The 22,670-nt window shown below is 45.5% G+C and overlaps 1 protein-coding gene across 2 annotated transcripts in view; it reads left to right on the forward strand.

Moving 5' to 3' along the window:
* The window catches only part of LOC115136839 (ras association domain-containing protein 5-like), a 53,390-nt gene that overhangs the window by 1,302 nt on the left and 29,418 nt on the right, over nt 1-22,670 (forward strand). The window lies entirely within an intron of this gene.

Consider the following 22,670-nt stretch of genomic DNA (forward strand, 5'->3'; position numbering starts at 1 on the left):
ATATATTGAAAGATGATAGAGATGGTTTGTGGTTGATTTGCTTTTATGTTAGGTATAGCATAATTGCTTTGACGGGTGTGCTGTGACGTCATGGTTTGGCGTTGAGGCTTGGATATCGACCTCATTCCAAGGTGGAGGCTGCTGGCTCTTGTTGTGACCAGATTAATGTGAAGGGCATTGTCAGGCCAGGACTAGAATAGCAATTGGTCACACTTTATTTGGATAGTCTGGATAGCCCATCTGTAGATGCTCTACAGATGGTCATACTATCAACAAACTAGGCTACATGTTGATAAACAACTGCTTGCTTTAAGGTTCGGATTAGGAAAAGGGTTAAGTTTAGGATAAGGGCTAGGGACAGGGATAGTAAATAGTTGAAATGTTATTGAGAGTCTGTAGAGCATCTACATATGTACACTTCTGAGAGAGAGAGAAATTGTGTGTGTGTGTGTGTGTGTGTGTGTATGAGAGAGCGTATTAGTGTGACTCTGCCAAGCATTCAGAGCTGCAGCCAGCAGCCTCCTATGGAAACCTCATTATCTTGTCCTCCCAGCCTCATCTCCCTGGCCCCCTCTCCTCCTCCAGCCTCCCTTGCCTCTGTGTCACAGCCAGAGTTGCAAGCACAGCTTTTGGATCGTTTATTATCTATTTTGCCTGGCTTGGCGACGTCAACATATTTTCCCCCATGCCAATAAAGCCCATTAAAGCGAGAGAGGTGTAGAGAGAGAGAGAGAGAGAGAGCGACATGATGTCAGCGGACAAAGTTAGTTTAGGGAGTTAACAGTGTTTCCGTATGTGTGTGCGTAATAATCATGGCCTACTGCGGTGAACGTGTCAGTACTGTTACTGTAGGACATCTGCCATTGTCACATCTGTATGGGGGTATTTTTGGTCACAGTTATCTGGACGTGTGACTGCTCTGGAGGGTAGGGGATGGCATGTGTGTGCCCACATTTTATTTGTCACGTACACATGGTTAGCAGATGTTAATGCGAGTGTAGCGAAATGTTTGTGCTTCTAGTTCCGACAATGCAGTAATAACCAACGGGTGATCTAACCTAACAATTTCACAACGACTACCTTAGACACACAAATGTAAAGGGGTGAAGAATATGTACATAAAGATATATATGAATGAGTGATGGTACAGAACGGCATAGGCAAGACGCAGTAGATCGTATTGAGTACAGTATATACATATGAGATGAGTAATGTAGGGTATGTAAACATTATATTAAGTAGCATTGTTTAAAGTGGCTAGTGATACATTTTTACATAAATTTTTCCATTATTAAAGTGGCTGGAGTTGAGTCAGTATGTTGGCAGCAGCCACTCAATGTTAGTGGTGGCTGTTTAACAGTCTGATGGCCTTGAGATAGAAGCTGTTTTTCAGTCTCTCGGTCCCTGCTTTGATGCACCTGTTCTGACCTCGTCTTCTGGATGATAGCGGGGTGAACAGGCAGTGGCTCGGGTGGTTGTTGTCCTTGATGATCTTTATGGCCTTCCTGTGACATCGGGTGGTGTAGGTGTCCTGGAGGGCAGGTAGTTTGCCCCGGTGATGCGTTGTGCAGACCTCACTACCCTATGGAGAGCCTTACGGTTGTGGGCGGAGCAGTTGCCGTACCAGGCAGTGATACAGCCCGACAGGATGCTCTCGATTGTGCATCTGTAAAAGTTTGAGTGATTTTGGTGACAAGCCGAATTTCTACAGCCTCCTGAGGTTGAAGAGGCGCTGCTGCGCCTTCTACACCACTCTGTCTGTGTGGGTGGACCAATTCACTTTGTGCGTGATGTGTACGCCAAGGAACTTAACTTACTACCCTCTCCACTACTGTCCCGTCAATGTGGATAGGGTGGTGCTCCCTCTGCTGTTTCCTGAAGTCCACGATCATCTCCTTTGTTTTTTTGACGTTGAGTGTGAGGTTATTTTCCTGACACCACACTCCGAGGGCCCTCACCTCCTCCCTGTAGGCCGTCTCGTCATTGTTGGTAATCAAGCCTACCACTGTAGTGTCGTCTGCAAACTTGATGATTAAGTTGGAGGCGTGCGTGGCCACGCAGTCGTGGGTGAACAGGGAGTACAGGATAGGGCTCAGAATGCACCTTTGTGGGGCCCCAGTGTTGAGGATCAGCGGGGTGGAGATGTTGTTACCTACCCTCACCACCTGGGGCCCATGCCTTCATAGTGTGTGTGTGTGTTTTAACAAGAGGGGTAAACAGACATGGCTCAGGTGTCATCTGCCCTACATTTAGTCTTACTGTAGGCTACTCTATCACAATTGTTCTCTCACACACACAACCACACACACTACTTTCTGCTCTAGATCCACAGTGCAACAACAATCCGCCACTGACTCTTCCATGACCTCCTCCACTCGTTCTCTGTCCTATGAAGGCCCTAAGTAGGCCCTATGTATGTGCTATGTCAGCATGCTCCGATGACATAGTTGAGTTGTCCTACCCGGTGCACAGAGGAGAGAGCAGGTCATCGATTAGAATGATATAACACACACACCTGCACTGCTCTGGGCTGCAGAGGGTTAGACCAAGCAAGCGTGTTTGACCTGGCACTTTCTGTGGTGTGTGCGCGTGCTGAGCAGGCAGTGTGTCAGCAGCACTCTGTCATGGGGAAGCTGTGACTGCAGAGGACTTCGCTATAAATGAGGGAAGGTGGGGGGGAGATGAGAAGATGAATTGGATGGGATGAAGACTGGAAAGACTGAAGAGCGGAGCAGAGTGAAAAGAGCTAGAGGAAGAAAGGAGGAGAAGTGTTGATGAGGAGAAAGGAAATAAAGGGGAGAGAGCGAGGGAACAGAGCGAGAGCGAGAAAGGATAGTTAGAGTCGATGACAAAATGGGAGGGAGAGGGGGAGGAGAGGGGGAGAAAATAATAGAGAGAGGGAAGAGCGAGAGTAAAAGAGTGGATGAGGGATAGAGGAATGAGAAAGGAGAAGGGGAGAGAGAGAGAGGGAGCCCAGTACTGCAGTGCTCTCTGATTTAATGTGCTATCAGCAGGAGCTCACTGGAGCGAGACCAGAGACACGCTATAGCTACTGATCAACACTCCAGCAACTGAGTGTTATGTGTGGAGTTGTTGACAGTGCTTTATTCTACATCCATATAGTGCAATTGTTTATAATCTCCATAACATGCGGGTTATAATCTCATAGAGCAGTTTGGGATAGACACACTAATCCCTCTTTATTAATTGTGTGTGTATGTGTACAGTTTCTTACTTTAACCATCCTTGGTCTTTAACTGAAGCCACACAAAATGCATTATCAATGGACAGGAACAATGGAGAGGGAGGAGTTATTGGCTAGGGAACAAGGGTTGAATGGCGTGTTTGGGGGTATTTGTAGTGGTAATGAACTTGGCCCCTCAAGCTAAAAAAAGATTATGGCTGGGTCTTTAGGTCAGTGTAGTTTTAAAACACACACACACACACACACACACACACAGCTAATAACAGGGAACTGTGGCCGAGACTTTCATACCGATAAAAACAACCATCGTTCTCTCTTTTCTCACTCTGTAATTTATCTCAAGTGTTCCGTCTTTGTTGGTATTGTTAAATTTATAGCCTATAGAAATAATCCTCTGTTTACTCCTCTTGGAAGAGCACTTCCTGGGAATCATATGGCCTGCAGCACAATTCTCATCCCTAGTTATGTGTTCCAACAGACTTATGGTATAAGGTAACACCAAGTAATTTAGTCTCCTGAACTTGTTCAACAGCCACACCATTCATGACTAGATTCAGCTGAGGTCTTGAATTAGGGAATGATTTGTACCAAATACAATGCTCTTAGTTTTAGTGATGTTCAGGACCAGTTTATTACTGGCCACCCATTCCAAAACAGACTGCAACTTTTTGCTAAGTGTTTTAGTGACTTCATTAGCTGTGGTTGCTGATGCATATATGGTTGAATAATCAGCATACATGGACACACATGCTTTGATTAATGTCAGTGGCAAGTCATTGATAAAAATAGAAAAAAGATGAGGGCCTCGAGAGCTGCCCTGCAGTACACCACACTTTACATGTTTGACATTAGAGAAGCTTCCATTTAACCTTTTCACTAGTGTTCCAAATACTTCTAACGGTCGCCCCAGTGTGAGTTGTTTTAAGCAGGTGATGTCAGTGTTCCAAAATGTGATTGTTATACAACACAACAGTTCATTATTTTCCAACAAGTTTTATTTTCTAACAGTTTGAATTGTGGTGTGTTCCACCTCCTCATTAATTCACAGAGAAGGAGCCCATTTCACTGTTGCCAATTTGTTTGAAGCTTTACAGAGCTGGACAAACGTCTCTCTTTGATGGGAGTCCAAGCAATTCCCAGTGTTTCCACATATCAAGTATGCAGACATTTGCACAGTCTTGCACAAACCTTTTCCCACTGGCACATTTTTTGGTTGGTGCTCGCATTGCCTTCATTGTTGTTTTCCTTACTTTGTCAAAAATTATTATTTCTAAGTGCCTTATTTTCTGCATAATGTGTTTACTGTTTTATTCACATGTTTTGAAGTACTGGTGGCAAATCATGCATTCCGATTTTTGAATAGATTGCAATGGACAACTATGATGTGTGTAAAATACTTTTTTGAAGGTTGTACTGATTATGATGAGCTAATGGTAAGCTATTTGCCAACTATATGGCTGGAGTTGACTATATGTGTCGCTATGTTTGTTGACATAATACAATGTATTCTGGGTGTCACGTAAATGTCTGTTAGACTAAAGATGTTATAACAAAATGAAGTGAAGGAATGGTTCACTCATCTTTCTAGTAGTGAATGATCGTGGACAACAGACCCCTTCAACATGCAAACAGACCAAACTCATCTTGTCTTTTAGTTATCTTTGGTTGGCGCGCACAAACTACCCATCGTCGGATTACTTTTGATTTGTAGAAAGTGTTTTACAAAATTATATAGATCAAATCTAATTTAAACTATAATCTAACAGTTTGCTAAGAGCTGGCAGCAAGATGATAGGTCTGCTGATAGAACCAGTAAAGACCGCTTTACCATTCTTGGGTAGCGGAATGACTTTGGCTTCCCTCCAGGCCTGAGGACAAAGACTTTCCTTTAGGCTCATCTTAAATATATGACAGATAGGAGTAGCTATAGAGCCCGCTACAATCCTCAGTAGCTCTCCATCTATGTTGTCAATGCCAGGAGGTTTGTCATTATTGTTCGAGAACAATCATTTTTCCACGTCTCACACACTAACTTTACAAAAATATAAAATTCAAATTTGCAATGTTTTTCTTTCATTATTCGTTTTTTTACATACATGAGCACTATGGCTCACTGTTCGTTGTTGGCATCTCCTACCTAAGTTTGCCCACTTTGCCAATGAAGTAATCATGAAAATAATTGGCAACATCAAATGGTTTTGTCATGAATAAGCCATCTGATTCGATGAAAGATGGAGTTGAATTAGTCTTTCTGCCCATAATTTCATTTAAAGTACTCCAAAGTCAGCTATATTGTGATCACTGCATCCAATGGGTATGGGTACAGCTTTAGAACAAAGTTCTACAGTATTAGTAAAAATGTGATCGAAACATGTGGATGATCTTGTTCCTGTAGTCTTTGTAAACACCCTGGTAGGTTGATTAATAACCTGTACCAGATTACAGGCACTGGTTACAGTAAGAAGCTTCCTCTTGAGCAGATAGCTAGATGAAAACCTGTCAATATTCAGGTCCCCAGAAAGTACATTTTTGGGGGGGGGGGGGGTTGTATCATTTGATTTGCACAACATGCCTACTTACTTTGAAGATGCAAAATATATTTTTTATTGTGAAACAAACAAGAAATACGTTTAAAAAAAACAGAACTTGAGCATGCATAACTATTCACCCCCCCCCCCCAAGTCAAATACTTTGTAGGGCCACCTTTTGCAGCAATTACACCTGCAAGTCTCTTGGGGTATGTCTCTATAAGCTTGACACATCTAGCCACTGGGATTTTTGCCCATTCTTCAAGGCAAAACTGCTCCAGCTCCTTCAAGTTGGATGGGTTCTGCTGGTGTACAGCAACCTTTAAGTCATATGACAGATTCTCAATTGGATTGAGGTCTGGGTTTTGACTAGGCCATTCCAAGACATTTACATGTTTCCCCTTAAACCACTCAAGTGTTGCTTTAGCAGTATGCTTAGCAGTATGCATAGCAGTATGTCATTGTCCTGCTGGAAGGTGAACCTCCGTCCCAGTCTCAAATCTCTGGAAGACTGAAACAGGTTTCCTTCTAGAATATCCCTGTATTTAGCGCCATCCATCATTCCTTCAATTCTGACCAGTTTCCCAGTCCCAGCCAATGAAAAACATCCCTAAAGCATGATGCTGCCACCATGCTTCACTGTGGGGATGGTGTTCTCGGAGTGATGAGAGGTGTTGGGTTTGAGCCAGACATAGCATTTTCCTTGATAGCCAAAAAGCTCAATTTTAGTCTCATCTGACCAGTGTACCTTCTTCCATATGTTTGGGGAGTCTCCCACATGCCTTTTGGCGAACACCAAACGTGTTTGCTTATTTTTTCTTTAATTAATGACATTTTCTTCTGGCCACTCTTCTGTAAGCCGTACACTCCACAGAGCTGGACTCTAAAGTGGTCCTAAACTCCAATCTCCGCTGTGGAGCTTTGCAGCTCATTCATGGTTATCTTTGGTCTCTTTGTTGCCTCTGTAATTAATGCCCTCCTTGCCTGGTCTGTGAGTTTTGGTGCCCTCTCTTGGCAGGTGCCATATTCTTTCAAATTTTTTACAATGGATTTAATGGTGCTCCGTGGGATATTCAGAGTTTCAGAGATTTTTTTATAACCCAACCCTGATCTGTACTTCTCCACAACATTGTCCCTGACCTGTTTGGAGAGCTCCTTGATCTTCATGGTGCCCCTTGCTTAGTGGTGTTGCAGACTCTGGGGCCTTTCAGAACAGGTGTATATATACTGAGATCATGTGACAGATCATGTGACACGTAAAGTACACCTGTGTGTAATCTAACTAATTATGTGACTTCTGAAGGTAATTGGTTGCACCAGATCTTATTTTGGGGCTTCATAGAAAAGGGGGTGAATACATATATACGCAAATCTTTTCCATTTTATTTTTGCGGAATGTTTTGAAACAAGTTATTTTTCTAATTTCACTTCACCAATTTGGACTATTTTGTGTATGTCCAATACATGGAATCCAAATAAAAATCAATTTAAATGACAGGTTATAATACAACAAAATAGGAAAAATGCCAAGGGGGATGAATACTTTTGCAAGGCACTGTACTGCTGTATCATCAAATGAATTATGTAAGTGAGTCTCAGAAATGGCTAATATATGAATCTTATCTGATGTTAGCAAGTTATTGATTTTGTGAACCTTGTACTTGACTACTATCGTCCTGGGCCTGTCACCTGGGCCGGTGGTGGGTTTTCCAGTCCTGTGTGTGCGCTCCACCTCAATCTTCCTGTCATTTGGCTCACTTTGTCCTCAGACTCCGTCCAGGTCTCATGTGGAGATTCTACATAGGTTACGTAGGTTACACTGTTACGTAGGTTACACTGTTACTCTTCGAGGTCCCAGACAGGGCAGATCACAAGGAAGATTGAAAACAACAACAAGGGTAGTTAGCTAGTAACCAATCTTTTTCAATAGAATTTTCAAAACTTCCCAAAACAACAAACTGAGCTCTCCCTCGTTCCGAGTTCAACAGGAAGTGGCGAAGAAGATTATTTCTGTTATCCATGGCAGACAGACAGACAACTATAATACTTAGAGCAGACATCCAGTCTAAAAGGCTGGTGACAGACAGAGACCTATAAGACCTATGACAGACGTTAAACATCTCCTTATGTCTGTCTCTCAGACACTAATCTGGATAGTTTAGGATCACTCCTCTCCCCCTCTATCCTCTCTGGCTTTCCTTTCGCTCTTCCCCCTTTTCCTCTTCCTATTTCCTTCTCTTTTCCTCTCCACCTCCATTTTCTCTATCCACTTCCTCTAGTCTTCCTCTACCCCGTTTTCTCTCTGTCTGTATATCTCTTTGCTCCCTCTCTCTGTTATGTTATAGTAACTGCAGTGGGTTGTTAATCCCAGATGAGGCAGCTCCTGCCGGGCGATTAAGACTGGGAGAGCAGTCAGACGTCAGATTAACTTTTAATTGAATGTTTCTGAGGCGGCTGTCGTAGAACTACACATACAGTACCAGTCAAAAGTTTGGACACACCTACTCCTTCATTCCAGGGTTTTTCTGTAATTTGACTATTTTCTACATTGTAGAATAGTAGCGAAGACATCAAAACTATGAAATAACACATATGGAATCATGTATTAACCAAAAAAGTCTTAAACAAATCAACATGGTTTATATTTTGGATTCTTCAAAGTAGCCACTCTTTGCCTTGAAGACAGCTTTGCACACTCTTTGTATTTTCTCAACCAGCTTCATGAGGAATGTTTTTCCGACAGTCTTGAGTTCCCACATGTGCTGAGCACTTGTTGGCTGCTTTTCCTTCACTCTGCGGTCCAACTCATCCCTAACCATCTCAATTGGGTTAAGGTCGGGTGATAGTGGAGGCCAGGTCATCTGATGCAGCAGTCCATCACTCTCCTTCCCGGTAAAATAGCCCTTACACAGCCTAGAGGTGTTTTGGGTTATTGTCCTGTTGAAAAACAAATGATAGTCCCACTAAGAGCAAACCAGATGGGATGGCGTATCGCTGTGGTAGCTATGCTGGTTAAGTGTGCCTTGAATTCTTAAGACAGTGTCACCAGCAAAGCACCCCCATACCATCACACCTCCTCCATGCTTCACAGTGGGAACCACACATGTGGAGATCATCCTTTCACCTACTCTGCGTCTCACAAAGACATGGCGGTTGGAACCAAAAGTCTATCATTTGGACTCATCAGACCAAAGGACAGATTTCCACCGGTCTAATGTCCATTGTTCGTGTTTCTTGGCCCAAGCAAGTCTCTTCTTCTTATTGGTGTCCTTTAGTAGTGGTTTCTTTGCAGCAATTCGACCATGAAGGCCTGATTCATGCAGTCTCCTCTGGACAGTTGCTTGAACTCTAAAGATTTATTTTGGCTGCAATCTGAGGTGCAGTTAACTCTAATGAACTTATCCTCTGCTGCAGAGAGAACTTTAGGTCTTCCTTTCCAGTGGCGGTCCTCATTAGAGCCAGTTTCATCATAGCACTTGATGGTTTTTGTGACTGCACTTGAAGAAACATTAAAAGTTCTCGACATTTTCCACATTGACTGACGTTCATGTCTTAAACTCTCTAACTGTTTTAAAATCACCATTTGTCTCATGGTGAAATCCATGTGTGGTTTCCTTCTTTTCCGTAAACTGAGTTAGAAAGGACCCCTGTATCTTTTTTTAACCCATCTACCAATACTGTAGGTGCCCTTCTTTGCGAGTCTTTGGAAAACCTCCCTGGTCTTTGTGGTTGGTTCTGTGTTTGAAGTTCACTGCTCGGCTGAGGGACCTTACAGATCATCGTATGTATGGGGTACAAGGATGAGGTAGTCATACAAAAATCATGTTAAACACTATTATTGCAGTCCATTCAACTTACTACGTGACTTGTTAATCAACGTTTTACTCCTGAACTTATGTAGGCTTGCCATAGGAAAGGGGTTAAGTACTTATTGACTCAAAACATGTCTGCTTTTCATCTTGAATTAATTTGTAAAAAAATATCTAAAACATTATTGCATTTTTACATTTTGGGGTAGTGTGTGTGTGTGTGTGTGTGTGTGTGTGGGGGGGGGGGGGCTGTTTCTAAAAAAATCTGTTTAATCCATTTTAAATTCAGGTTGTAACAAAAACAAAATGTTTAAAAAGTCCATGGGGGTGAATACTTTTCTGAAGTCACTGTAACTTCCAAAATAAAGGAAACACCAACATAATGTGTGTTAATAGAGCGTTGGACCACCACCAGCCAGAACAGCTTCAATGCACCTTGGTATAGATTCTACAGTGTCTGGAACTCTATTGGAGGGATGCGAAACCATTAATCCATGAGAAATGTACAAATCCTTGTATGAACAGCAGCCATTCATAATCCATGACGTTTCACTCATGTAGAATACAAAATGGGTCATGGTTTGCAGGGTACCAGAGTGATAGATTATATTTTGTTGGGAGAACTTAACAGTAAAGATGACACACACACACACACACACACTTTAAAACCCCTATGCTCCTTTGAGACCCCTCTTTCAAAGTCCCCGAAGATGGCTTTATTTATTTATTTATTAAGGTCAAATACTAACATACACATAGGAACAACAACTTACAGACGCACAAACAACGACGACATCTCCTCTGCCCAGGCCTGCATGCTCACATCTCCATCCCTAGGGCCTGCATGCTCACATCTCCATCCCTAGGGCCTGCATGCTGACATCTCCATCCCTAGGGCCTGCATGCTCACATCTCCATCCCTAGGGCCTGCATTATTGTTTGCCTTAGATTGTACCAATGTGTTTATCTCGGTCGCCCATGCTGTTTCAATATTTAAATCATTCGATTTTTCTATTGTGTTAATGATGGAGGATTGATTGATTTCCAAATGTTTTATATACGTTTTTATTCAAGATGAGGGATGAGAAGAGACTAGTCCATCCCATCGGGTATTTCGCTACACCTCCAATTTGTCATGTCTTGAAATATTTGGACAGACGAATTCAAAGTAATTTTTACATTGTAATACTTCTGACAGCCAACTTTCTAGCTCCGCCCATAACTTTTGGACTTAGAATTCCTCAGAAAGCATGGATTATTGAATCATTCTTAGTTTTACACTTAAGACATGACCTGTACATTGGAGGGCCTTGGTGTAACATAGCCAACAGGTGAAGGGGCTGCCTACTAAATTACCTGTTGAGGCCGGCAAAAAATGGCAGTGTGGAAGATCAGGAAATATGACATGCAGGGGGCGGGGTGTACTGACCCCAGAGCTGTACTGACCCCAGAGCTGTGACCCCAGAGCTGCGCTGACCCCAGAGCTGTACTGACCCCAGAGCTGCACTGACCCCAGAGCTGCGCTGACCCCAGAGCTGCGCTGACCCCAGAGCTGCGCTGACCCCAGAGCTGTGCTGCTGTGGCTGGAGCGGGCTCCGCTCATACTGGACCATGTAATATAGGGTGTGGGCGTCGGGGGTGCTATGTACAGTGGACGAGAAGGGGGGCTTGGTTCTAACTTTCTAGGTCCGTTAAAATGAAGTGAAGTTTGTGCTATTAATTATGTAACTATTTGGGATTTATTGACACCGTTTTCCATCCTTTTCTATAGCGGACCCTTGTGCAAAACTGAGTCAAAAGTATTTTTTTAAATCAACCAAGCATGAGAAGACTTTGCTTTTGTTTTGCTTGTCAAATAGGTTGTCAATTTGTCAGTTAGGTTGTACAGGGTGAATACGTGGTCTATCGTACGGTAATTTGGTAAAAAGACAATTTTGTTATTTGCTCAGAACATTATTTTCACTGTGGTGTAGAATGTGGTGTTGTTTATGGTAATGCCGGGGATTTTCCCAAGGTTGCTGTTGAGTCATATCCCACTGTAGTTATTGGGGTCGAATTTGTCTCCTTTTTTTGTGAATTGGGGTTATTAGTCCATGGTTCCAAATATTGGGAAAATGCCACAGCTACGGATGATGTTAAAGAGTTTAAGTGTAACCAATTTGCGGTCTGGATATTTTATAATTTAATTTAGGATTACCATCAAAACCACAGGCCTTTTTGGGTTGGAGGGGTTTGTAGTTTGTTCTGTAGTTTAACCAATGTAATTGGATAATCCAGTGGGATCCGGTAGTCTTTAAAAGCTGATTCTAAGATTTGTAATTGATCATGCATATGTTTTTGCTGTTTGTTCTTTGTTATAGGGCCAAAAAGATTGGAGAAGTGGATTTGGATTCATGTCTCTTCATGTTGTTGTTTGTTAAATAAGTTCAAATTTTCCCAGAAGTGGTTAGATTCTACGGAATCTTCAATTACATTGAGCTGGTTTCTGACGTGCTGTTCCTTCTTTTTCTTTAGTGTATTTCTATGCTGTTTTAGTGTTTCACCATAGTGAAGGCGTAGGCTCAGGTTTTCTTTGTCTCTGTGGATAGGTTTCTCAATTTATTTCTTAGGTTTTTGCATTCTTCTTCTTCCATATTCTCTCTGCTTTCTCTCCTGTTCTCTCTCTCTGCTTTCTCTCCTGTTCTCTCTCTCTCTCTCTCTCTCTCTCCTCCTGTTCTCTATCTCTCCAGGGAGGCAGGCAGGCAGGCGTGGGGTCGGCCTCTGGTCACTGCTCCCACAGGAAAAGATGTGGAGTGACACTGCCACTGATAACACAGCATGCAGGTTGACAAGCAGGGGACATTTGAGCAGAAACAACCATGAATTAGTTAAATACAGAACGAACACTGAAAGCAGAAAAAATAGGAGATCAACCGCCCTTCTCGTGCAGTGAGCCTGTTCAACCGCCCTTCTCGTGCATTGAGCCTGTTTATTTTGGCCTGTAGCGATGTGTGTCACTGTTGCATTAGGCCTTACAAAGCTCTCTCCGTTGGTACCTAATCACCTTCTATACTCTACATATTCCCTTCCTATGCTCTCCCTACAATATAACCTCTGTCCTCCCCTACCCTTCATATACCGTGTCCCTTTCCTATGCTCCCTACCCTAAACCCTATGCCCTCCCCCATCTCCTACACAGTGCTGGCCTTGTCCTCAGCAGCAGCCATAGTAGTATGACTGGGTGTTTCTTTCTCAAAGCTCCATGGACTCCAGCAGAGGAAGGAGAGTGTGTTAATATCTCTTAGCTTCCTGTACTAACATACCACTGCCACCAGCATAGCTACGAATGTCTAACATAACCCCTCCTGACCACGCTAGTGTCATCTGAGCAGAGAGTTCAACATTGGGCCAGCCAGGCAGGAAGATATTTTTTAAAAGTGTGTGAAGGTTGGTTGTATGTGTCCGTCATAGAGAAGTTGCTGCCTCTGAGCTTTCAATTCACCCCTTCATGATTTCATTTTTTTCCCGTTTTATTTAGCCATTATTTAACTAGGCCAGTCAGTTAAGAACAGATTCTTATTTTACAATGACGGCCTACCCCGGCCAAACCCTCCCCTAACCCAGACGACAGTGTGCCAATTGTGTGGCACCCTATGGGACTCCCGATTACGGCCGGTTGTGATACAGCCCAGGATCGAACCAGGGTCTGTAGTGACGCCTCTAGCACTGAGACGCAGTGCTTTAGACCGCTGCACCACTCGGGAGCCCCATAAAATGATGAGTGTATGGCATGCATGGTTAGGGTTGAGCCAGGGTGTGGACATGGAACCAGTGTTAGGGTTATGGCTAGTGTTAGGGTTAGGGTTGAGCCAGGGTGGACATGGAACCAGTGTTAGGGTTATGGCTAGTGTTAGGGTTAGGGTTGAGCCAGGGTAGACATGGAGCTAGTGTTAGGGTTGAGCAGGGTAGACATGGAGCTAGTGTTAGGGTTGAGCCAGGGTAGACATGGAGCTAGTGTTAGGGTTATGGCTAGGGTTAGGGTTGGGGCTGGGCCAGGTTGTGGACATGGAGCTAGTGTTAGGGTTATGGCCAGGGTTGGGGTTGGGCCAGGGTGTGGACATGGAGCTAGTGTTAGGGTTAGGGTTGAGCCAGGGTAGACATGGAGCTAGGGTTAGGGTTCTGGCCAGTGTTAGGGTTAGGGTTGAGCCAGGGTGGACATGGAGCTAGGGTTAGGGTTGAGCCAGGGTGGACATGGAGCTAGGGTTAGGGTTAGGGTTGAGCCAGGGTGGACATGGAACTAGGGTTAGGGTTAGGGTTGAGCCAGGGTGGACATGGAGCTAGGGTTAGGGTTAGGGTTGAGCCAGGGTGGACATGGAGCTAGGGTTAGGGTTAGGGTTGAGCCAGGGTGGACATGGAACCAGGGTGGACAGGGTTAGGGTTAGGGTTGAGCCAGGGTGGACATGGAGCTAGGGTTAGGGTTAGGGTTGAGCCAGGGTGGACATGGAGCTAGGGTTAAGGTTAGGGTTGAGCCAGGGTGGACATGGAACTAGGGTTAGGGTTAGGGTTGAGCCAGGGTGGACATGGAACTAGGGTTAGGGTTAGGGTTGAGCCAGGGTGGACATGGAGCTAGGGTTAGGGTTAGGGTTGAGCCAGGGTGGACATGGAGCTATGGTTAGGGTTAGGGTTGAGCCAGGGTGGACATGGAACTAGGGTTAGGGTTAGGGTTGAGCCAGGGTGGACATGGAGCTAGGGTTAGGGTTAGGGTTGAGCCAGGGTGGACATGGAACTAGGGTTAGGGTTAGGGTTGAGCCAGGGTGGACATGGAGCTAGGGTTAGGGTTAAATACAAAACATAAGGAAGTGGTTAAACTGTTATGGCTGCCCGGGGATGCATATCAACAAGTGATTTTGTTTTCACGTAAGAGCCTCCTATATCTGTTACTAACGTGTGTGTGTGTCTGTGTGTGTGTTTAGGCTGGTGCAGTTCTCCTGTATGTGTGACAGATCTGTGGGGAGTTTTACTCAGGCTAAATTTAGGGTGCCCTTGACAGGTCCTGGGACTGCTCAGAGGTGTGTGTGAACCGCCTTGTCTTAAAGGATGTTAAAGGGAGGAGGAGAGGGCACACAGCAGGCGTTCCAGCTACAGCAGAGACCAGTGCTTAAAGGGGTACTGCGGGATTTTGGCAATGAGGCCGTTTATTAGGGTTGGACAGTATCCAGATTTGCATATCGTCACACCATCCTTTTCTCACCCCGGGATTCATGGTATTACCGGTTTAGTACACAAGTGAGTCCAAAAGGGGGATGTGCATCTCCATATTAGTGTATAATACAGATTATTATGTCATATAGGTGTGTGTGTGTCTGTCTGCGTGTTTTTTTAAAATGTTCATTAATGGTGACATTTACATGCAGTGTAAAGAAGTGTGTGATTGATGAGGGCTGGAACATCCTGTGTCTCCAAACTCCTCAGGCTCAGAAGTAGGGCAGCCCTCTCTCTTTTCTCCAGCGCATATTAATAGCCATTAAGAGTGTGTATCATATACACCAAGATACGCACGCAGACACACACGTCACAAACACATACACACACACAGCCGGTGCGATGCATGTCATTTACAATAATACGATTTCCCACCATCTCTGTGATGTTTTGTGGTGAATCATTTCAGTTCATCAGGCTATGACACACACACACACACACACACAGAGAGAAAGAGAGAGAGGGACATTCATTGGGGCTCTGTCTCTTTAAGCTGTTTGCTGCTGCAGAGTGTGTGGGTGCTGCAGCAGAGGCACTGAGAGAGAGAGAGAACGAGAGAACCCCGGAGTCCGTCAGCTACAAAACAAGTGAATGAGAGCGAGATATTCCAGTGGAGGGGACAGGAGAAGCGTGAGGGTAGTGGTACGTGTGGGCAGTAAGGAAACAGTTGGCAGAGGAGGAGGAGGAAGTATAGGCAAGCTGAGGTTTGAGGACTTTGAAGGGTAGAGGTGTGTGTGCGCGAACTAGCGGAGTGGTACGGGAGGAAGGGGTGTTGATCATGAGTGTGTGTATGTGTGAGGTAAGAGCCGTGTAAGTGTGTGTTAGGTGTGTGTGTGTGTGTGTGTGTGTGTACGGGGTGGCAAAGCGAGAGGTGGACGGGGTGCTGGTTCGGAGCGTGGCACAGCTGGGCGAGTGGTGGCGCTGGGATGGCGGGCACTGGGGAGGCTGGCGAGCTGGCAGCCCTCGGACCGACAGGGAGCCCCTCAGCCGCGGGCAGGAGAGGGGCAGAGGGCACACGCCAGGGAGCTCTGTTGGGCTCGGGTACAGGACAGCGCCCGCAGGCTGGTGCCATGCTCCCAGACAGGCACAGGTAGCGCCGTTGGTTACGGGGCGGCGGGTAGAGGAGGGGGAGGCGGGGGAGAGCGGTGAGGCTGTGAGCCAGGTAAGAGCTTCTCAATCCTTGTCTCTGCGTGTGAGGGCTGAGGTGGGTGGTGAAGGAGAGGGGGAGTTGGGGGGTGAGGATGGCGATATGGGCAGTGCGTGTTTCGGTCAGGTGTCCAGGCGTTTGGGCCGGCTGTTACGGCGCCTGCCCAAGTCTCGCTCCTGGAGTGATGGACTTCGGATGCTCCGCAGAACCAGCTCCAATGGATCACTCATCAACTCTTCCTCAGGTATGGAGGGAGGGATGGAGGGAAAGAGTATGAGAAGATGGGGGATGGATAGGAGTGTCAGAAAGAGTGGGGAGAAGATGGCAAGATGTGGAAGATGATAGGAGGGGATGACGGAGGATGAGGAGACTGGACAAGCGGTAAGAGCAGAGGAAGAAAAGGATACAGGGGAGAAAAGAGGGAGGCGGTGGGTGTATTGTTACATTGTGTGTCACAGGGAACAGCTCTGCAATGACCATTTTGTATGCTGGTACTCTGAATCTCTCTCTCTCCCCCCTGTCTCTCTCTCTGATCTCTCTCTCTCTCCCCCTGTCTATCTCTCTGATCTCTCTCTCCCTCTCCCTCTATTGTGTTGCGTAAATGTGTGGGGATGAATAGATAGAGGGATACAGAAAGAGAGTCATCAACACAGTGGAGCTTCTGGAACTCTTCCCCCAAACAGGGCATAGGGATTATCCACACACTGTTCAGTGAACCGACTCCCCTCCACTGGCAGTGTTCTATCACAGGCCATCCAGGTCATATGCATATTCTACGTCTCTGAATGTCAGCCCCTGATAAATGTGTTATATTAAACCTGATCTGTATACTGATGGGACGATACCATAAAACCAGATTATAGACGCCCGCCTGTGGTCTGTTGTGGGAATATGATATTCGAGCTGGCTGTTGTAGGGGCCCGGGAATGGAGTTTTTAGCATCGACCCTAGCGCGTGTTTGTTCACAGAGGAAGGGGGACGACTGACGCAGTTGTGTCGACTGATAAATATAGATGGCGCAATGGTAGGAGAAATGACGTAATAAGGAGAGCCAGATCGATAGATTTACATAGGGAAAGAAGAAAAGAGACTGAAGTGTTTGTGTGTGTGCGCCCATGCATTTGTGAGTGTGTGGACCATTTTACTTCAACGGTGGCAGGATAGCCTCGCGGTTGAAGAGCTTTTGGCCAGTTACCGAAAGGTCGCTGGTTCGAATCCCCGAGCTGACTAGGTGAAAACTCTGTCGACGTGGCCTTGAGCAAGGCACTTAACCCTAATTGCTCCTGTAAGTCTCTCTGGATAAGAGCGTCTGCGAAATGACTAACAAGTAAAAATGAAAGGGTGTTTTCTTCTAGACCTGTCTGTGTAGGGCTGATAAGGTCCTGACCAGAACTCATCACTACGCCTGTGTGATGCCACAGCCTCTAGAGACTCCTATATCAATCAGGGCTAGTGGAGAAGTTTAAATAGCTCAGTTTAAAAGCAGTTTAAATAGCCTAAAGAGCTCCTTCAGATTCCACAGTTCCTTTTCTACTTAATCGTAGATCATTGCATCAAAACATGGAATTATCTGAAATTAGCCTTTATTACTGGCTGACTTCTCTTCTCCTCTAGCTGTCATTGACATGATTCTGTGTACCAGGGCTTCTGTGTTGACCTAACTAACTGACCAAGATGGTGGATGGAATCCCTGTCATCTTCCGGCCCCACCTCCCCTGCTGTCCCCCACTCTGCTTTACAAATAGAACTGTTGACTTGCTGCTTCTGTTGTCTCTGGTGTCCTCCTGTCTAAGGGCCCCAGGGGCCAGAAGTTCTTTCTCAGGAAAACCTCCTGGCCTCCAGTCGCTGAGTGTGTTAGTGTGTTTTTCTCATTGGACTGCTGCGTTCCTCTGCCCTGACACGCTGGTTATATCTGGTGTGTGTGTGGCTGTGTGTGTGTGCACGCGCCATTTCATACCATGAATTCTGTCTGAAAAACATTGATCTGGTATATTTTATTCCTATTGTGTTACTATTGAATTGTTCGTATTAAAAACTGTTTGGCATGGGCTCGTAAGCACGTTGTGTTCCTCACATGTGACAAATGCAATTTCACACACCTTTCATCCATCTCTCACAACATCTCCCTTTCATTGGCTATCTCTAGTTCTCTCAAAATCTGCCCCCTGTGTGTGATTTGGCTAGCTGCGTTTTCAAGGGGGTCTCTCTGCTGTGTGTGATGTCAGCTGTAGACAAGCACACAGATGCGTTCGACATGTGTGTTCTGTTAGATAATGTCCTGGCCTTCTCTCCTCTGTTGCCTGGGAGACGGGGACAGTTCTGTGTTTTGGTTTGGCCTCCTGTGGGAGCTGTAGCCTGTAAGAACTGAGGAAGGAAGGAGTGGTAGGGAGATTCAGATTGGTGTTACTGTATCCAGCAGGGACCAAACACACACACACACCGGAGCTTCAGAGGGGGATAGCAGACCATTTTGGTTAAGCTTAAGGGTTTGTTGACTTTGGCTGGTATAGGCGGGTCAGAGCACGAGCTGTTTATTCAGGCTTTATCCAGGCTGGGTGAGCGGCTGGTGGGCACAGATGGATGTATGAGAGAGAGAGAGACGGGAACAGGGAAGTGTCCGTGATGGAAGAGAGGTGTGGAGGACTGTAGCAGTGCTATCACAGAGGGACATAGCTGGTCTCAAGGTTACAGTCTCTGGCACCAGAAAAGTCTGCTGACGGAGGTGAATCTGAGAGAAAAGGAGGAGGGGGAGAGAGAGAGAGAGAGAGAGAGAGAGAGAGAGAGAGAGAGAGAGAGAGAGAGAGAGAGAGAGAGAGGTGTCAGCATAAAAGGTCCTGGCGACTGTCACACACACACACACACACAGAGAGATCAGTGTTTCTCCTCTTTTGTAAAAGCCCCCCTGAGTTCCAGGTACTGCAGGGGGATTCTCCAGCTCTGACCACAGCACGGCTCAGGGAAGCACCACACCGCCCCATAGTGTTCTGTCCCTATAGGGGAAGGGCTTCTTCAGAACCCAAAAGGAACGAGAGGGATAGAGGGCAAGGAAGACAAGTAGAGAGAGCGAGAGAGGTTATACGAGTTGTGCTGGGGAAAGTCCCGTTTTTTTCAGCAGTGCCTGTAGGGGAAGTGAGGTTCAGTACAGTAATGCCACAGTGCGGTGTGGCTCTGTAAGGGAAGTGACTCTTTAGACAGAGGGCTTGTTTGACAAGGAGGAGATTCCTTATGCTGGCTGGGGGAGTTTAGAGCCCAGAGCCTCGGGCAGGATGACTGTGTGGAATTTCAAAGTTTATTCGCCACGCACACGGGATACAACCGGTGTAGTAATACGAGACAGTGAAATTCTTACCTTTTGAAAAATCTTAGCTCGTTCCCAACAATGCGGTGATAAGAATAACGGGAAATAGAATAAAAATGAAAAGTAAGAATAAAAACGACACAAGAACTAATGAGAGTTAAAGAACACAATAATCCAGGTTGATACAGATTAGGTCCAGTACTTTATTCAATGTGCAGGGTTACTGGAGCTGTTGAGGTGGGTTTATACATAAAAAGTGACTGGTAGCAGGAATTCCATATACAGTTGAAGTCGGAAGTTTACATACACTTTGGTTGGAGACATTAAAACTCGTTTTTCAAACACTCCACACATTTCTTGTTAACAATCTATAGTTTTGGCAAGTCTGTTAGGACATCTACTTTGTGCATGACACAAGTAATTTTAACAACAATTGTTTACAGACAGATTATTTCCCTTATAATTCACTGTATCACAATTCCAGTGGGTCAGAAGTTCACATACACTAAGTTGACTGTGCCTTTAAACAGCTTGGGAAATTCCAGAAAATGATGTCATGGATTTAGAAGCTTCTGATAGGCTAATTGATGTCAATTAGAGATGAACCTGTGGATGTATTTCAAGGCCAACCTTCAAACTCAGTGCCTCTTTGCTTGACATCATGGTAAAATCAAAAGAAATCAGCCAAGACCTACAAAAACAATTGTAGACCTCCACAAGTCTGGTTCATCCTTGCGAGCAATTTCCAAATGCCTGAAGGTACCATGTTTAATCTGTGCAAACAATAGTACACATGTATAAACACCATGGGACCATGCAGCTGTCATACTGCTCAGGAAGGAGATGCGTTCTGTCTCCTAGAGATGAACGTACTTTGATGCGAAAAGTGCAAATCCCAGAACAACAGCAAAGGACCTTGTGAAGATGCTGGAGGAAATGAGTACAACGGTCTCTATATCCACAGTAAAACATATATTGAAGCAACATCTCAAGACATCAGTCAGGAAGTTAAAGCTTGGTCGCAAATGGGTCTTCCAAATGGACAATGACGCCAAGCATAATTCCAAAGTTGTGGCAAAATGGCTTAAGGACAAAAAAGTCAAGGTATTGGAGTGGCCATCACAAAGCCCTGACCTCGATCCTATAGAAAATGTGTGGTGCAGAACTGAAAAAGCATGTGTGAGCAAGGAGGCCTACAAACCTGACTCAGTTACATGAGCCCTGTCAGGGGGAATGGGCCAAAATTCACCCAACTTATTGTGGGAAGGCTGTGGAAGGCTACCCGAAACGTTGGACCCAAGTTAAACAATTTAAAGGCAATGCTACCAAATGCTAATTGAGTGTATGTAAACTTCTGACCCACTGGGAATGTGGTGAAAGAAATAAAAGCTGAAATAAATAATTATCTCTACTATTGTTCTGACATTTCACATTCTTAAAATAAAGAGGGGATCCTAACTGACCTGAGACAGGTAATTTTTATGAGGATTAAATGTCAGGAATTGTGAAACTGATTTTAAATGGTTGTGTCTGAGTGGGTAGAGACCTGCTCAGACAGACCTCGTCTCTTGTGTTCATACTGGCACAGATCATTCTTTTTAGGTGGTTCACACAGTTTACGGAGGAACCGGTCAGCATTCCTGAAAGTGTTGCACACACACAGACACACACAGTTAGCATTCCTAAGAGCTCACACACACTATGCCCATCCCCAGATAGCAGCAGATACACAGTTTCACACGTTAATGAAGACCTCAAAACTGTAATTTATCAGTATCATTAACCTGAAGTAGTGTGTGTGTGTGTGTGTGTGTGTTTGTGTGGCAGGTAACCTAGTGGCTCAGAGCGTTGGGCCAGTAACCGAAAGGTGTGCGTGTATGTTTCTTTGGTGACTGTTGGCCCAACAGCTCTTAATACCCGTAGTTTTCCGTCACAGATGAGAGGGAATGTTTACTCTTTCATAGGAAAGGAAAGTAGAAGAGTGCTGACTCTCTCTCTCTTTTCATACTCTGTCGTTTCAGTTTGATGGCTTTTCCCTGAGGGGATTTCCAACTGTCACTGTCTCTACTGTAGAGAGCGTTTGGAAGCTCTGGCTTTGAGGTTTGATTATTTTGGTTAGATATGGGTGTTTTCAGGTAAATCCTGTGAGAAAATGGAATCCCCTACTTTTGAGAGAGAGAGAGAGAGAGAGAGAGAGAGAGAGAGAGAGAGAGAGAGAGAGAGAGAGAGAGAGAGAGAGAGAGAGAGAGAGAGAGAGAGAGAGAGAGAGAGAGAGAGAGAGAGAGAGAGAGAGAGAGAGAGAGAGAGAGAGAGAGAGAGAGAGAGAGAGAGAGAGAGAGAGAGAGAGAGAGAGAGAGAGAGAGAGAGAGAGAGAGAGAGAGAGAGAGAGAGAGAGAGAGAGAGAGAGAGAGAGAGAGAGAGAGAGAGAGAGAGAGAGATCCGTCCTCATTGTAGACAGAGGACATCGACCACACCTCTGCACCCACTGCTGTTTCTCTCTCTCCCCCTCCCTTCCTCTCTCCTATGCCATAGATTTTTCCCCTGCGTCTAGTTTTGTGAGACAATGCTCAAGGAGCCGGAAAATCTCAGCTCATCCCTGCGTCTGTAACCCGAGACGCCCTGTGTGTGTGTGACCAAGGCTGGGCCAGGCGATACGGAGAGGAGGAGGAGGGGGGAGGAAGGGATGGGGGTGTTTGTGATGGCCAGGGGAGGGTACAGATCGTTTGCATCCTGCCCAGATTAGCAGGAGGGCAGACTGAGACGTGGGACAGACAGACAGACAGACAGACAGACGGCTGGGTGATGGTGGCAGGAGGAACATATGTTTACTGTGCTCCTCTGGGTAGGGGGTAGTCTCTTTTGCAGCAAGCAATACTGTAGGGTAGAATAGATAGGGGGTATAGGGGGAGTAAATTAACAAAGGTTATAGGATTCGTAAAAGGGGTCATAGGGGTGGGAGTTGAATTTCTAGGGGTACGTGGGTAGAGGGAAGGCGGCGAGGAGAGAGGGTGGTACGGTTAACTCAGTGTGGTTTCAGCGGCAGAGGGGTTTAGACAGTAAAGACCCTAATACTGATGGGGTGTAGGGAGTTTACTCACTAATAGTCCTAATGTGTGTTCTGGGGGACCTCATGGGGTCTTCGGGGGGCTTTGAGTCCTCTAATCCACTCTGAGCTTGTTTGGGACAGTTAATTGCATCCCCCTCGGTGCTGTAGAGACACAGAGGCTGTCACGTTCATCTGCCTTCAGCCCTGTTCTGCTGTGTTCTTCTTCTTCAGCCTGTAGTTATGAGAGTGTCTTTATTCTCTTCTTAACGTGGCTTAGTCTGCGCTCACAGCTGAGGTTTTCAGGGTGAGACGCTTCATCAACATGCGAGGGTGTGTGTGTGTGTGCGTGCGTGTGTGTGTGTGTGTGTGCAGAGTGAATACAGTAAGTGTGACCAA

Source organism: Oncorhynchus nerka, linkage group LG2, assembly GCF_034236695.1.
Source record: "Oncorhynchus nerka isolate Pitt River linkage group LG2, Oner_Uvic_2.0, whole genome shotgun sequence".
In the NCBI taxonomy this organism is placed as follows: domain Eukaryota; kingdom Metazoa; phylum Chordata; class Actinopteri; order Salmoniformes; family Salmonidae; genus Oncorhynchus; species Oncorhynchus nerka.